This window comes from Pelodiscus sinensis, chromosome 5, assembly GCF_052426305.1.
Source record: "Pelodiscus sinensis isolate ZL-2025 chromosome 5, ASM5242630v1, whole genome shotgun sequence".
NCBI lineage: Eukaryota > Metazoa > Chordata > Testudines > Trionychidae > Pelodiscus > Pelodiscus sinensis.
In genome coordinates, this window is record NC_143056.1 from 73,327,504 (window position 1) to 73,344,765 (window position 17,262).

Sequence of the window (17,262 nt, forward strand, 5' to 3'; positions counted from 1 at the left end):
AAAAGAACAAAAAGATTGGTTGTGTTTGATGCCCAGTGATGTGAACTCAAGATGTAGTTTTTATGACGTGGTTCATCTTAGTACTTTGATAACTTCGGTTTGCATATACATCTGTTGTGTACAAATAAATACTTTTTCATTCTGATCAGTTGTAAATTATTCAAGTAGTTAAATAAAGATTTTTAATATCAATAAAAAAAAAGTTTCACTATATATAGTGGGATCCAAGGAGACCAGCAAGAAAGCAAGAAAGAAAAAGAAGGAACAGAAAGACAGACGGACCTGGAAAAAGAACTCCCCTCCAAAACACAGCCTAAGATCAGAGCTGCCAAGAATCCTCTGCATGACCTGATGGCAGCAACCAGAATCGAGACAAGACTGACCTTGCCTGGTCAACAGGGATAGTTCACCTGCCCGAATCCAGAATGGTGAGCATGGCACTATATACTAAGCATGTGTATTCGGCTTGTTTGGTAATTGTTAATAAATAGAGAGTAAGGATATTACTGTGTAAGGCTCTTTCATTGGTAAAATATCCTGAAAACCTGCAGGAAGTTTCACCCTGAGCCCTAGGAATTGGGTAGAGATGAATATTTAAATTAATAGGATTACAACCTTGAGCTCAGGAATTGGATAAAAATGTGTGCCCTAGAGTGTGGGGGTGACAGAAAATTTTGTACAAGTAACAGTTCCTCAGTACAAATGTATTGAGTGTCCTTTCTTGTTCTTTTTGCCAAATATAGTTTGAGAGAGTATACGTTAAAAAGCCAGAAGAGACCATTCTGACAATTTAATTTGACCACCTGCATAACAGAGACCAATTTTCCTGAATGAATTACCATTTAAAGTAGAGCATCTCTTTTAGAAAAACACCCAATCTTGGTTTAAAAGTTACAAGTGATCGTGAACCCACCACAGCCCTTCTAAACTATTCCAATGGTTAATTACCCTCACTGTTAAAAAAATGACCACCTATTTGCAGACCTAATTTAGCTTAAATTCAATTTCCAGCCACTGGATCTTATTGTCTCTCTTTCTACTAGACTGTAGTCTCCATTATCACATTTTGGTACTTATGCACTTATTTACAGATTTTCCCTCCTCAACCTTCTCCTTGTTGAAATGAATTGACTGAGCTCCTAGAATACATCATTATAAAGCATGTTTTCCAATCATCTAGACATTCTCATGGCTCTTCCCTGTAAACATCTCCAAATTATTGATATCCTTCTTGAAAAGTGGACACCATAGTAATCCAACAGCACTCGCATCAGTGCCAAATAGAGTAAAACCCAAGGGGGCCCATTAGAACCAGGATTCAACATTGTAAGGAACTGGGGGCAATAGGGTTGGGTACCAAATTGTCATGGTTTGCCTCCAAAGACCTCTCCCCTCCTTGTCTGCTTAAATAAAACATGGTAGTGGTAATGTCTATCACTATTTGAATAGACAAACTTTTTATTTCTTTGGGGGGGAATTCACAGATATTGTAGATGACCCTCAACTCTAGCTGTCAGTAAGCCCAGACTAAGCTGTTCTGCAGGCCCCCAGCTGGACCATGCCCAGCAGAGCAGAGGCGGCAAGGCCTCCTCAGCAAGTGAACAGGGTTAACTGTTGCTGCACCAGTGCAGGGTTGATATGCCCCATCATAGATCCCAACAGTGAAAAATATTACATAAGAAATACTAAACTGAACTTTAACTACAGCTAACTAAATAATTGACTATTTAAAATGTATTTATAAGGATTAGAGAAGGCAAGCATGCTAAAAGAGGAGAGCTCTGATTCATAGCCATGGGTGGCGAGAAGCAACTAAGGTTAGTTGTGGTGGCCTGACCCTTTTTGCCCTCAATATGGAGCACAATGGCATTCAGAGTGCAAATGCTGCCCCAACAAGTACTCCTGATTAAAATCTCTCTGTCTTGACTGTACTGGGCATTCACTTACCAACTTTATATATATGGATGATATATGAAATCACTTGAACTAAAACTCATTCCATTTTAATTTCCACCTGTCAGAGATTAACACTAATCAATAAATCTGAAAAGCAACTTACATTCTTCATGACAGTAAGAAGTAGAAACAGTTGCATGATGAGCTTCTAGGGAAATTACTGTTTCCTCTCATCTAGCAGTCAGTGAAATTAACTGCTTAAAAAAAAACAAAAAGTTAGTAATAATTTTAATTCAGTGTTTTATTCTGAAATACAGCAAGCACCTGTAAGTGACCTTCCATAAAATTTCAGAACCCCAATGTAGCTCTCAGACCAAAAAGTTAGTCCACCCAAGTCTAATACTGTACATATTCATGGCATAAAATAATTTTAATTGGCACTGTAGATGAAAGTAGCATCTGTAAAGATTGAAGGTGGTTTATTAGTCAGTTTATATAACCTCAGTGAGTTTCAGTCCTTAAAACAGATGCAAAATTAACAAACTTATCTAATTTTCAGGATGAGCTGTACAGATGAGATTTTTAGTGTGTGAACAGTCAAGCAATACAGACATGTATATATCTGTTCAAATATTTGTTTTATCAATAATCTGTCAACACAATTCTGCCAGTGTGCAATGGTTACTTATCAATTTACTGTAAGTCAGACAGAGTTTCATCAGAAATTTTAACCATACAGCTTCCACTTCTATTTAAAGATGTACAGCACTTTCAATATAAATCCCTTCTTTCATGGTATTAAAATTAGTAAACCTGGAAATTAGCAAAGGAGTTGCCCAGGAAAAGATTCATTCTAGGCTGTGGAATTGCAGAGACAACATTTTTGCCCTGACATGACTGAAGATGAGAATCAAAAAAGCATGACTGTAAAGACACTCAAGTGTACTATGAAGTGCTTTTCCAATATACTGAATAATGTATAAAAAGGCATTCTTGCAGAACACACTGAACAATAAAGTCAGAGAAAGCTGAATATAAGCATACATCAAAATACTGGCAGTTTTTAGTTTCTTTTAAAAACAGTTATTTAGGAAAACAGAGCAATTTTACAGCTCATTACAAGTACCAGACATACAATATGAACCATTACAAAAATGAATTTAACACTTATGTTTAGAGAAACATTATGAAATAATATCGTCATCAAGTTTCCCTCCTTAGAATGGTAATAAAATTACAGTACAATTCTCTTTATGCACTTTGAGCTGGATTCACAAAAGGCCTTGGGTGCTTAACTGCTACTTTAGACATCTAAATCACCAGGCCACCGGGATACACAAATCCCCTGCTCAGCTGCCACTAAATACTATAGGAGCCTAAACTTGCTGGATTTCAATATTTTTGTAGTAAAAGTTCCCTGGGCACATTAGTTTTTGGCTCTGGGCATGTGCACTGTAGCCCCCTACTAACATTCAGACGTCTAAACATCAAAATGATTGACCAATCAAGGAGAAACAGGCATTCCTCTGCCTAAATTTTTTGTGGGGCCCAATCCAGTAAACATGCTCAGACCTTGATTTCTGGATCAGCCCCTCTATATGTAAATTCTAAAAAGCCAGGAAGAAAGGTGAGTATCTTCTTCACAACGTCTAGCCCAGTGGTTAGGGAAACTCTTTGAGACCTCGTATTTAAGCTCCTACTGCATCTGAGAGGAAGAAGGGATTTGTATAGGAATCTGCTACCTCTCAGGTGAATTCCCCAGCCACTATGGGATATTCTGATGTGGGACTCCCTCACAACTTCTCCTGTTGACACTGTTCCACTCTGAATAAATAATTTTAAAAGTCTATGCAACTACAGAGTCAATATGTTTGCTCTGACTCTGGCCTAAAGATTATTTCATTTATCTACTGTCCACGGTCCATGTACAGTGTCCACCATCAGCGAGCGGCCCCACTGACTCCCTCGGGTGCCCACTAGTTCGTGCGGCACACCTCGACCAAGAGACCATTTGTAGGGCCTAGCCCTGGGTGAGGGCTGGGCAAACAGATAAGGGGTTCACACACACACACACACACACACACACACACACACACACACACACACACCCCCACCCACCCCAAGAGTGCAAAGTCTAAGGAGCAGCCCTGGATCAGGGCGACAAATAGCTACCACCGGTGGTGTAGTAGAATGCAGTCCGGCCAAGTCCCGGCCGGGCAGGGGTAGTATCTCCTCACTTCTGGAGAGCCAAGAAGTGCAGGGGTTTTGCCCCCACCAAGAGAACCTGCCACCCAAGGGCAAGGGTGGCAGCGGGGGGGACACGGGCCCTCCCTACTCCACCTTGTCGCTGCCCAGGGCCCTAATAGTGGCCGCCCCATGGCCACAGCCACCAAGTCGGTGGGGATCCGGGCCATTACACGCCAACTCGGTCAAGGGGCCAGCTGGGTTCCAGGCCACGACACACTGCCCACCCGACCTCCATCTCCTCAGTCATCCCAGAGTCAGCTGTCCCTGGGCCACTTCCGAAGTTCCCCAGGGGCTTACCCGGCTCTGGTGCTGCTCTGGTGGGTCGGCAGGGAATGGAGGCGCTGGAAGGGCTCCATGCGTTTGGGCTCCAGCAGGTGTCCAGGTGGGCCAGCACAGGCATAGGGGCCCAGCAAGGGTCCTGGCAGGCTTAGCATGTCCTCGGGCAGCAGTAGCCAGGGCCTTGGCAGCCCAGGCCTTGGCAGCCCAGGCCAGGGCTCAGGAGTCGGCAGGGGCAAGGGTGGCCCAACCCAGTCTTCTGACTGGGATTGGCGCAGCCGAGCCCTTAGAGGTGGGAGCGGGAGGTGAGCGTCTGGCCTGGACGGCTGCTTGGCTCTGACTGAGCTCTCTGCTCTTATACCACTAGTCCCACCCTCTGACTTCCTGTGGGCGTGGCTGGACTGGCTCACCAAGGTGTCTTAGAGGGCACTTCCTCCTCTGGGTCAGTAGGGTTGCCAGATGATGTAACAAAAAATACTGAACCCAGCAGCACTCAATCGCAGATGCTTTCTGCCCTTGTTTCAGGGCCCCACTTTCCAGGTCAGCTAACTGAGTCACCAAACTGAAAACATCCATTCAACATGAAGCAACAGTGAAAAAAAGCTAACAGAATACTAGAAACCATTAGTAAGGAATAAATAATATGACAATGCTTCTATATAATACCTGGTACACTCACATCTTGAATACTGTCTGCAATCTGGTCCCCTATATCAAAAAAGGTACATCAGAATAGAAAGAGGTACAGAGAACAGCAACAACAAAAAATGAGTTGTAATATAAAACAGCTTCCATATGTAGAGAGATTTAAAGACTTGGATTTTTTTTAGTTTGGAAGAGGTGACTAAAGGGTAATATGATAAAGGTCTATAAAACCTTGATTGGTGTGGAGAAAATGAATAAAGACATGTTATATACTCTCTCATATAACACAAGAACTAGAGGTCACCTAATGAAATTAATAGGCAGCAGGTTTAAAACAAGCTCAAGGAAGTACAGGTTGGACCTCCCTGATCTGGCACCTTCGGGTCCTGACCTGTCCCAAATGAGGGCATTTGCTGGACCAGGGGAGCCGCAGCCAGATCCCCACAGCCACAGTCAGGTCTCTGCGGCCGCCATTAGGCCCCCGCTGGGGCCAGAACTCCCTGCTGTGCCATCTGCCCCCACCAACATGGGGCTCCCAGCTGAGTCGCTGGCCTCCCCATCACATTTCTGCCCCATGGCCAGACCTCTCTATACCTAGACTCTGTGGTCCAAGAACATCCATGATCCGGTTGCCAAACCAGAGAGGCCCAGTTAAGGGAGATACAACCTGTACTTCTTCATATCACACACACAACCTATAGAACTCTTTGCAAGGGGACATTGTGAAGGCCAAAGCTACAACAGGGTTCAAGAAACTAGATAAATTCTTGGATAATAGGTCCATCAAATGCTGAAATCATGACTCAGTGGATCCTTGATGAGCGGAGAAGATTCAGAACAGGTTATCCAAAATATCTTGAATATGTGCTAGAACTAGGTACATTCCTTTAGTCAATGACTAAACCAAAAACCATTTCCACTTAGCCAAACAGAGGTAATTGATGAAAAAAATTGCCCCGTTTGTTTATTCAACAAACTCTCTTTTGTGCATGATTGAGAACCCACTCTTCATTAACATGGTTCAGTCATTAAGACCAGGATACAGTCCACTCAACACAGCAGCTATCACAAGCAAATTTCTCTTCCATACACTTTATCCAGCAACCAAGCAATGTGCTAAGTCTAGAGGGCAAAATTGTTAACTTGAATCTTGATGGGTGGGGCAATGTCCACAAGGATCCTGTTGTACATGCTTGCGTGACAAAAGAAGGGACTGTCTTCTATACAGAAACAACTGATACATCAAAAAATACGCATACAGGAAAATACTTACAAGAAGTAGCAGTAAAAGTTATAACGAATTGTGGGGAAAAAAATCAAATGTCTAGAATGCAGCATAGTCACAGACAATACTGCAAATGTATTCAAGATGAGAACAAAATTGAGTTTGTAAACAAAATTGTGACAAAACAGATGGCAGTCAGAGCCTAAGTTCTGAACATTGGGCTTAAGAGAAATATTTAACACATACTGAGTACCCTGAAGCCTATTTCTGTAGCCTTAAACAAAATGCAGGAAAATAGCTGTTTTATTGCTGATTCAGTTGAAATTTAGAAGGAACTGAGTGAGATCTAAAAAAAAGAAATATGCAATGAGAGTTCAATTACAGGCATTAAAAAAAACAAATGGGACAAACACTGTATCCGGCCCTTTTTCTTGCAAATCATATATATAGTAGCCCAGTGTCTGAGAGTCTAACGCCGAAATGCTGGCTGTTCCCTCTGGGGGGCGCTGTTGCCTGAAATGCTGGCTGTTCCCTCTGGTCGTCCCATACTGCATGGGGAGTGTGGGGCTCAAATGGCTGCTTGCGCCGCTTGCTCCCCCGCGGTGGCCCGGCTAAGCAGCGCAGAAGTCAGCCGAGCGCCACGGCAGAAGGGGAAAGGGAGCGGGGCGGTGACGTACATGCCCAGGGGGTGGAGCCTGGCCATGTATGTCACCACCTCGCCTCCCTTCACCTCCTGCCGTGGCGCTCGGCTGACTTCTGCAACGCTCAGCTGGGCCGCCACGGGGCAGCAAGCAGCCGTTTGGGCTTCCCCGTGTTAGCCCGGCTAAGCATTGCAGAAGTCAGCCGAGTGCCACGGCGGGAGGCGAAGGGGGGCGGAGCAGTGACGTGCAGCGTGACAGCGGCTCCAGGCCCCGCCCCGTGGCCGTGAACGTCACTGCCCCCCTTCGCCTCCCACCGTGGCGCTCGGCTGACTTCTGCAATGCTCAGCCAGTCCACCGCATGGGAGCAAGTGGTGCAAGTGACCATGTGGACTCCGCCGTCCCCTGAGTGAGAGGCAAGAGGAGGAGGAGAAGAGAAAGAGAGAGACGGAGAGAGAGGCAGGAGGCGAAGGAAAGCTGAGAGAGAGAGGGAGGGGGAGATAGGAGGAGGAGGAGAGAGAGAGAGAGGAAAAAAAAAAGAGACGGAGCGAGAGACGGGAGGCTCAGGAGAGAAAACCAACGTGGAGGAGAGACCTGAAAATCCCATAATGACGGGCTAATTGGCTAGTATTCTCAATATTAGCTGCCAGGATCAAACCTTCACTGCTGAAGAAGAGGAGTTGGCTATGGCACGGGCATCTAGCAATCATTCCTCCATGCCAACTATAATAAACTTCAGAGCTAAGGGTGAACCACTCAAGAAATATTTGTTTGCTGATGTTGTTTTAAAGAAAGTCACACCAATGAACTAATGGAAGTCACTTAAGCACTTGGATTCTAAGACTTTTGTAGTGATAATCTCACTTAACACAGCAGTAGCTTCTTCTGCTGGAGTAGAAAAAATATTTTCTTCCTTTTGGAGTAATTCATTGCAACTTGAGAAATTGTTTGGGACCTGAAAAGCAGGAAAGCTTGTTTTTTCTTTTCCAGATTTTGAACAAACAGTAAGAAACAGAAGGTGAAGACTACTGAGTTAGCTGCAGAAGCCAATATCTTGAGTTTCTCATGTTGAACTATTTTAATTAAAAACAATAGTAACAAAAACAAACCTGACTTAAAAAATCTTGAATATTTAACTAAATTCAAATTGTTTTATTCAACTATTATAATTTTTGCTGAGAAGAAAAAAAATTTAGAATACATAACGTTGTTTTAGTTAAACAAAACAATGTAAATGTCTGTCTAGTTATTTTTTCCTCCTAATACAGCAAGAAAATCCCGTTAATCTGATTAATCTGTTGAGTTGGAGATAATTCACCTCCCAATGACTTCATAAATATGTTTCAATTACCTTTGATAAATGAAATAACCAATCATTCATTTTCAGATATAGCTGTAAAACTATCCTAAAATGTTTTCAAAATAAATCATTGTTTAAAAATGTATAGTGTGTACCTTCTAAAAATGAAACCTACATCTCTCGCCCGAACCTGGCTCTTCGGGGTTAATACAATCTACTCGCCACAGGCCCGGCCAATAAGAATGCACTTTTATGTAGAAAAATGTGATTAAATCAAGTCTTCCTGACTAGTGATTTACATCATGATTTAAACCAAATGCATCCTGATGTATTCAGACTTTGATGATCCAGAATAGGCCTCCCTTGAACTTCAGGATCAAGAAATAGCATGAGTAGGAACCCTTTCACCAATGCTGCAGGGAAATTTCTTCTATAGTTCCCTAAGCAAGAAGAGTCTGGACCTGCTTAAAGGGTCAGGACTCGTTAGAGGGTTCCAGAAAAGGGAAATGGAAAGAATTGGATGATATTACCTAATCCCACAGTGCTTAGAAGCCACTTGTCTGAAGTTATTGACTTTCAAGCATTGTGGAAGTTGGACAGCGTGATTGTAAAATGGAGGCAAAATGGACTGGATGATGGCAAGCGATATGCTGCCCTTGAAACGAGTCAAATCAACTGCTTGTCAGTAGTTGATGGAGGACAAGCTGGACGGCAGCACCTGGAATCAGAAGGTCTGCTCCTATATGATTTATGTCGCCTCTTTGAGTAGTCCTGTTGTGGAGCAGAATAAAATGACTGCCTCAAATACCACTAGGAAGACTGGTGGAATTATTGCTGTTGCTGCTCCTCCACATGATGAAAGTTTTTAACTACTGGAGTATAAACCCCTAGAGATGGTAAAGTAGCCCTGGAGTCCTTACAAGAATCTAACACCTGATGAAAAACCAAAAAATCAACCATTAAGGTGAAAGTCTTCTACGATCTGGTGAAATCTGTATTACTCCTGACATAAATGAGAGCCAAGAAGTCCTCCACATTATTATAGGTGAATGCTAATCCTAAATGAGGTGTCAATCACATTAAGCACCAATTTGAGTAATATCTAAACCACTAATCAACCCTCTACTAGGAAACCTCAAATTCTTCCCTGACATCCTTGAGAAATGTATCTGTAAATAAAGATATTCTATTTGAATGTGCAAAAGACATTGCATTCCAATTCAAAAAGGCTGTTTAAGATTTGATTTTGACAAATGGGGGGAAAGGGAGGACTGCTTGAGAATTTAAAAGCGGAAGGCAGCTTGGGCAAAAGTCATCATGAAATGATAGGAAGGAGGACAGCAAAATAAAGACAATGGATTTCAAGAAGCTAGACTTTAGAAAACTCAGGAAGTTGGTACAGAGGGAAAAACAATAGAAAACTACCAGCAGTTTTTCAGAGAGACATTATTAAGGGCACAAAAGTAAACTACCCTACAGCATATTTAAAGCAGAAAGTATGGCAAGAGATCCTGCCATACTTAATCAGGAGTTAATCAGGAGATCCTGAATGATCTAAAAATCAAAAAAGATTCCTACAAAAAGTAGAAAGTAGGTCAAATTACAAAGGATGAATACAAACAAACACAAGTATGTAGGAAACAAAATTAGAAAGCCCACGGCACAAAACAAGATCAAACTAGTTAGAGACAAAGGATAACGAGAAAATATTCTACAAACACATTAGAAGCATGAGGAAGACCAAGAACAGGGTAGGACCATAATTCTATGAATGGGGAAAAACAACAACAGAAAATGTGCAAATGACAGAGATGTTTAATGGCTTATTTCAGTTTTCATCAAGAAAGTTGGTGGTAATTGGACATCTAACATAGTCAACGCCAGTGAAAACAAGGTAGGATCAGATGCTAAAATAGGAAACGAAGTTAAAAATGATTTAGACAAATTAGATATCAAGTCACCAGGGCCTGATGAAATACAACCTAGAATACTGAAAGAACCAACTGAAAGGATATCTGAACGTTTAGCAATTATCTTTAAAAAGTCATGCAAACCAGGAAAGGTTCCAGAAGACTGGAAAAGGGCAAATGTAGTATCAATCTATAAAAAAGGAAAGAAGAATAATGGGTGGAATTACAAAGCAATCAGCTTAACTTATGGACCTGAAAAGATAATGTAGCAAATAAGCAATGAATATATAAACATCTACACCAGTCAGCAGACCAGCAGCAGGCCACAATCTCCTGTCTGACTGGCCATGGCACATTGCCAGGCCATGCCCCCAGCTTCTGGTTAGCTCTGCCCCCCTATGACTCCCAGGGAATTCACTTCCTGCGCACTTCTGCAAGCAGCATCAGACTGAGTGGGGCAGCTGGTAGCTGGGTGTGCTATGGCTGGAGCCAGGACCACAGTGAAGCTGTCCCTACTGGGCAGGGGCGGCCCATGAGCCTAGGCGAACTATGCAGTTGCCTAGAACACCGCTGCCCTGGGCACCCAATGACGACGTCACGGCCATTAACGGCCATGTGCGGGGGGAGGGGAGAAGCCAGCAGCCACAGTCAGCCTCAGACTGCTCCTGCTAGTGGGGCAGCTTCACTGTGGCCCCAGTTCCAGCACCAGAGCGCGCTACGTGGCCTGGCCGGCGGGGCCAACTACCACATGCAGAGCGGCTGCCCCAGCCAGGGGGGCCAAATGTCAGGTGAAGCGTGGTTGCTTCTGTGACCCCGTTATCCTCTCTCCCTGCTCCATGGGAGTCTCCCCGTGGCCTCCAGCTGCTCCCAGCCAGCAGGTACACGTATTATTATGCATTATTAAGTACATAGAAAAATATGAATGTGCACAATGAGTCAGCACTGACAGACCTGTTATTACTGCCTCTAATACTGATGCAAATGAGGAAAAAGGTTTGACCTAGAGAATACCCCTTAACAAGTATTAGCAACTATTTTATCAGTTTTTTAAATGTGTGTGTGTGTGCAGCAGTTTTTCAAATTCTTGTTAACCATCATGCCCCTCCCTTTGATTTGCTTGATAAACCATGGGCTAAAATTAACATAACGAGTATGCAACTATGTACATAAATTAATTGCCATAATGAATATGCAAATATTTCAGTGCCAATCCGCCAACAGTTTTTGAATGAGTTTGCCGATTTGTGGTATAAAAAAAGACTGAAGTACACTTAATCCAAGTTAGGCATTATTGTACTGTCCAATATATCTTTTCGTGCTTAGAAAAAGGAATGCATACAAGAACAAATCTGCTGCACAGAGGACCTCATCATAAGATGCTCTCTTTCAAAAAAAAAAAAAGGACAGTTTGCATTAGAGTGCCTTGTTTTGAAAGAGCACTTTTGAAAAAAGGTATTATTCCTCGTAAAATGAGGTTTTCCACGGTAGAAAAAAATGCTGTGTTCTTTCGATTTACTTTTGAAAGAACGTGACAGCAGTCTAGATGCAGGGGAAATTTTTCCGAAAAAAAGGCCACTTTTTTTAAAAAAAAACCTGTAATCCAGACACACCCAAAGAGGGGTTTTTTCCCCTAGTGACAGCAGCAGGAAGAAAAAGAAAATCTCAAAAGGAGTATATCAAGTTGAGAACAACTGACAAATTATAGGTCAAATATGAGGCAAAAAAGAAATTATGGCTGAAATGTACATATAGTGAAGCTCCACAGTTCTACTGAAAGCAAGGATCAGCTGTTTGATAAGGAAGGAACCAGTCAGGGGAGTTAGGAGATTTGACAAGGAGGGTTAAATGAGCAAAGCAGTAGCTTTCAAGTTATCAAGGCCAGTAAAAGGATATCACATCAGTCCAGAGGAGAGAGAACCTCGATCAGAACGAGAAACTTGGACTAATAATCAAAGAACAAATCATTTTGATCCCTGCCATGGCTAAAGGGAAATTCATCAATTCTTTCCAATTCAAAACCCCACACACACACAAATTCTACCATTACCAATCCATCTCCCACAATGAAAGAAAGGATTAAATATTACAAGTCACATAGTATATGTACGGTAAAATAAAACAAAACCAAAAAAAGGAAGAAAGGTTTTTGAGCCTCGGAATTTCTTTTTATTTTTAATTTGTTTGCATAATACCAATGTTTTATAACCTTTAGACTACAATGCATTATTTTAAAACTGCAGTATTTGAGCTCTCTTTCTGAGTTCTAACACGTCTGATAAAAAACGGAACAAAAATATTAAAATGACACACCTTTTTAGTGGCTGCAAACCCAATGTGCACAATGTTGATCCCAGTTTGCTTTCTCCTCTTAAAATTAGGGAATTTGGGGGAGAGAGTTTCAGAGAAAACTATCTTCCTCAGAACTACAAAGAATCCTAAGTAACATCTCATTAGTACAGCTCACATTTCAGCTTCCTGGCCACCCACTACACACTTAACTCCTTCCTTTGGGCCCTACCCCAGAGATTTTATAGGTCCCCCAAGGCTAACAGCCCAGGTCCACCTACGCTTACTGCTTCTCAGTCAGGAGCCACATCAATGAAGGAGTTTCGTAATTTGTTTGGTTTTTTGCTTCTCACATTTGTGCTTGTGTGGCCCCCCAGATTGATTTTTCTGAGGATCAACAGCCACCGACCAAAAAACGGTTCCCCACCCCGATTTCCCCACATTCACTTCAAAAAAAAGTGTACACACAGAATTGCAAATTTTTTAAACTCACTTTAGATAAACAGAAGCTTGATTTAGCAAGTGAGAGGCACTCACACTATCAGTTTCTGCAATTCAAGTGCAATTCAATACAGTATCTTCATCCAGAGTAAAATCTGATGCCTCTGCTTCTTTTCATTGCTTTGCCAAACAGCAATAAAATGAAATTACCAAGACTTGTGTCAACTTTAGTGCTGCCAAAGCCTGGTGAACAGCTTTACAGTTTTCAGACCATGTCAATTTCACATTACTGCTCCCAGGAACAGCTATGAACACCTGCAAGAGATATTCAAAAATACCCCACAATGAATGCATATTTGTAGTTGCTTGACAAGTTTCTCCATACTGTCCCTCCAATGTTCCTTTGTCTGACCTTGACAATCACCTTCTGATTTAAGGCTAGTTTAGCCTCCATACCGTGAAAGTCTTCGTAACTAGAATGATCCCATCTTCCTTAATCAAAGTAGATTTATTCAGCCACTAATCAATAAAGTTATACCAATAATATTTGCAAGGTTGGAACTGTACTCCTGAATCTTAGACTGGATTATAAATCAACTACAGTTTAAATTTGAGAGCTTCATTTCAGATGAAGAAAAATGTTATCAGGATTCTGAGAGATATTACAAGAAAACATCTAAATTTTTAGAAAGCTCATATAGAAAAATGTTTTACATTTGGAATTCTCTCTATTATTATTACTTCTAAATGTAAATATTCATCTGAGATTTTTTTTTAAATTTGGGTTATTTTAAAGGACCATTATCAACATGAAACCCCCATAAAAATAAAGTTATAGATCATGACTCCAATCCTGCAAGTGTATCCACACAGAAAGATCTCTGGGCTCATGCGGAGACCTAATGAAGTCAAGAGTTTTGATTCCAACTGGATTATTTGAGTATAGGTTTATAAGGTCAGATGGAATCATTGTGATCTAGTCTGACATCTTGCATAATATAAGCCACAAGACAAGCCTAAATTAATTCCTGTTTAAACTAGAGCATTTTTTTTTTTAGAAAAATATACTTAGTTTTAAAATTGCAAGTGATTGACAATCTACATATGTTGTTCCAAAGGATAATTGTCTCTAGCGTTAAAAACCTGAACCTCAATTCTTAGTCTAAATTTGCCTAGCTTTAACTTCCAGTCACTGAATCTTATTATATCTTTGTCTACATAATGAAGAGACTTCTAGTATCAGATTTATATTCCCATATAGACATTCAGAGACAATGAAATCATGCCTTAACTTTCTCTTTGATAACTAAATAGACTGAGCTCCTTGATTCTACCATTATACAGAATGTTTTCCTATCCTTTTCTTAATGCCATGGTTCTTCTCCAATTTATTAAAGGCCTTCTTGAATTATGGACACCAGAACTGAGATAATATCCAAGGAGTGGTCACATCAGCGCCAATTATAAAGGTAATGTAACTTCTACTCCTACTTAATCCCATTTTTTACATCTAAGGATCATTTTAGCCTTTTAGCCACAGCACCCCCAATGGAAGCTTATATTCAGCTGGTTATCCACTGTGGCCTCCAATTCTTTCTCAGACACTACTTCCCAGGATATTGTTGTACCAAATAAAAGCAAGCAGGATCTTATGAGGGGGATAAGGCAAAAAGCCACATTTATTGTAAAGATAATAATAAAAACAAAGAAAAGATAGAAGCAAATAACGTTGTTTAACTACTTATTCCTAACACTACTTAACCCTTATACACTTGTATGTATATTATATATAAACCATTCATTCATACATCCATTCATTCAAGTTCTGTGTATAGTTACCAGCCTGGAAGTTGCTTGTGACAGAATACTGGCCAGGTATTCTGTACACAAGTGATGGTAGTGGGGAGCGAAGTCCTGATCAGATGCGCATCTGAAGCTCCTGGTAGGCTGGCAGCAGAACCTTGGACTCTGATTCCATAGTTTTTTAGTCCAGTTCTTATAGGAATTTCTTCCTATGCCAGTCTATGGAAATTGCTGTATCATGCTGATGTCTCCAGGGTGGCTGCCAGGTGCTCATCAGTGATCTCATCGGGTGGACCTCCAGTTTCTCCACTTGACACCTTTTGGTTGCACTGGCACCTGACGCCTTCTTCAGCCCTTTGTTGCTGTATTCTCAGGCTGGCACCTCTCAGAACCATTCACTCATCATCCAAGCACTCTCTCATACATTCATACAGTATTTTGTATAATAATAAAAGTTGTAGTTACAGAAAGTTTCTGGGTGGTATTGCTTAAAACATTCTCTGAGTGCTGAATAAAGTTACAATGTTTTAAAGAGAACAGGCCTCAATTAAGTAACAATGCCCTTAAGTCAATTACAGGGCTTGGCTCCCATAGCAGAGTTAGTGGCTTGACAATGCATTGTTACAATGTATCTCTGCAATGTCAATTTCAAGCAGCCCCTTGCACAAGCTTGAGTATGCCCTGGAGCGCGGGGGGGGGGGGGGGGGGGGGGGGGGGGCGGGGGGGGGCTGTTTCTGGCTACATAGGATTATATTCTTAACAGTTAGGATTATATTTTTAACAGTTCTAAGTTACATGACCTAATATATTATATTCTAAAGGGACAATAATAATAATAAATCTAAACATTTAACAATCTTAACAAATAATAATAATAATAAGAAGAAGAAGAAGAAGAAGAATTAATAATAAATCTAAACACTAAGTTGTGGGGAACAAATTATGGGGAGTCACTTCCATTTGGAGGAATCATTTTCAATACATTAATATATTATCCCTACAATATTATCCTCCATCCTATTAGCATGGCCTGTATTTTTGCTACTACAGTACATGCATGACTCTATATTTGATTGCACTGAAATGCTTATTGCTTGCTTCCATCTAGTTTAACAAGTAAACCATGGCTACGTCTACACTGGCCCCTTTTCCAGAAGGGGCATGTTAATTTCAGAGATCGCAATAGGGAAATCCGCGGGGGATTTAAATATCCCCCGCGGCATTTAAATAAAAATGTCCGCCGCTTTTTTCCGGCTTTTAGAAAAGCCGGAAAAGAGCGTCTACACTGGCCCCGATCCTCCGGAAAAAGCGCCCTTTTCCGGAGGATCTTATTCAAAGTAGGAATAAGATCCTCCGGAAAAGGGCGCTTTTTCCGGAGGATCGGGGCCAGTGTAGACGCTCTTTTCCGGCTTTTCTAAAAGCCGGAAAAAAGCGGCGGACATTTTTATTTAAATGCCGCGGGGGATATTTAAATCCCCCGCGGATTTCCCTATTGCGATTTCAAAAATTACCATGCCCCTTCCGGAAAAGGGGCCAATGTAGACGTAGCCCATATGTATCAGCTGCTATTACAATACAAATAAACCATGGCAATTATTTCACTCTTACAAGGGGATAAAAGGAGAAATTAAAGAAAAAGGGAAACAGCAGAGAACCATTACAACCATCTTCATCAGTGAGGATATTGAGGAGATAAATACCAGCATATGTAAGCTCCCTGAAGAACATCCATCAGCTTTTTATTGAGGAGTTAGGCCTTTACAGGAGAGGAATTCTGAAAGATGTTTCCATAAGAGAGACTGATAGGAGATGTAGTCCCAGACGAGCCATGCAACTGTGCCAGAATTATGTAAGTGTGGTTTTAGGCTCATAAGGACAGAAACAGGGGTTGGGTGAGATTTTCTACAGAAGCCAGGGAAGTTCAAAGACATCTGGAGAGAGCAGGTGGTGGTACTGAAAGACATGGGGAGATGGAATCTGGAGAAGAGTTATCTGCCAAGAGAGCTTAGGAAACTCTGACCCCAATAACAGAATTGTTGAACAAGCCTGTGAGAACCAGCTATGAAAGAACACTTGCGGCTATGATGGAAGAAAAAAAGGCCGAGACAATAACACATGGAGATGGGACAGAGGCTCAGTTGCTGTTATATGTCCTTGTTTAGGAGCCCTGAGCTTCCACTTCCAGAGAAGATAGCAGGAATACCACCTTCAAACCCGAGTGTCAACACAAGGCAAAGAAGCACTGGAGCTCAGGGAAGTAAAAAGAAGGAAACTGTAGCTCAGGGAAGATGAAGTCATTGTTAAATCCAAGAAGGGCAATCCTGCATCTGTAAAGATAAACAACTGCACCTAGACCAGGGAGGGCAAAACACAGCCTGCAATCCACCACGCTCCCTCCCTGCCCTGTTATCTCTGTGCTCACAGCAGCTCTCTGAATGCTGCAAGCCCAAGGAAAGAAGTGAAGAGTCTTTGCACAATGCCTCCATCCCCAGCAAAATCTTGCCACTCCCATTGGCCAGTTTCCAAATTTTGGCCCGTTTCAGAATTTATTGAAGATATTTAGCAGATGAACAGAAAAGTGACAAAACGGTCAGA

General features: G+C 41.7%; 1 protein-coding gene across 5 annotated transcripts in view; it reads right to left on the reverse strand.

Annotated features, from left to right (window-relative positions):
• The window catches only part of FUT8 (fucosyltransferase 8), a 172,570-nt gene that overhangs the window by 141,298 nt on the left and 14,010 nt on the right, over positions 1–17,262 (reverse strand). For 2 of the 5 annotated variants that reach the window (XM_075927431.2, XM_075927429.2), the window contains exon 2: positions 2,060–2,150. The exons of 1 other annotated variant lie outside the window; for it this stretch is intronic. The gene's annotated coding sequence lies outside the window, so the exon portion shown is untranslated. Of the gene's footprint in view, positions 1–2,059; positions 2,154–17,262 lie in introns of all 5 variants that reach the window. 2 more of the 5 variants (XM_075927432.2, XM_075927430.2) reach the window with 1 other exon arrangement.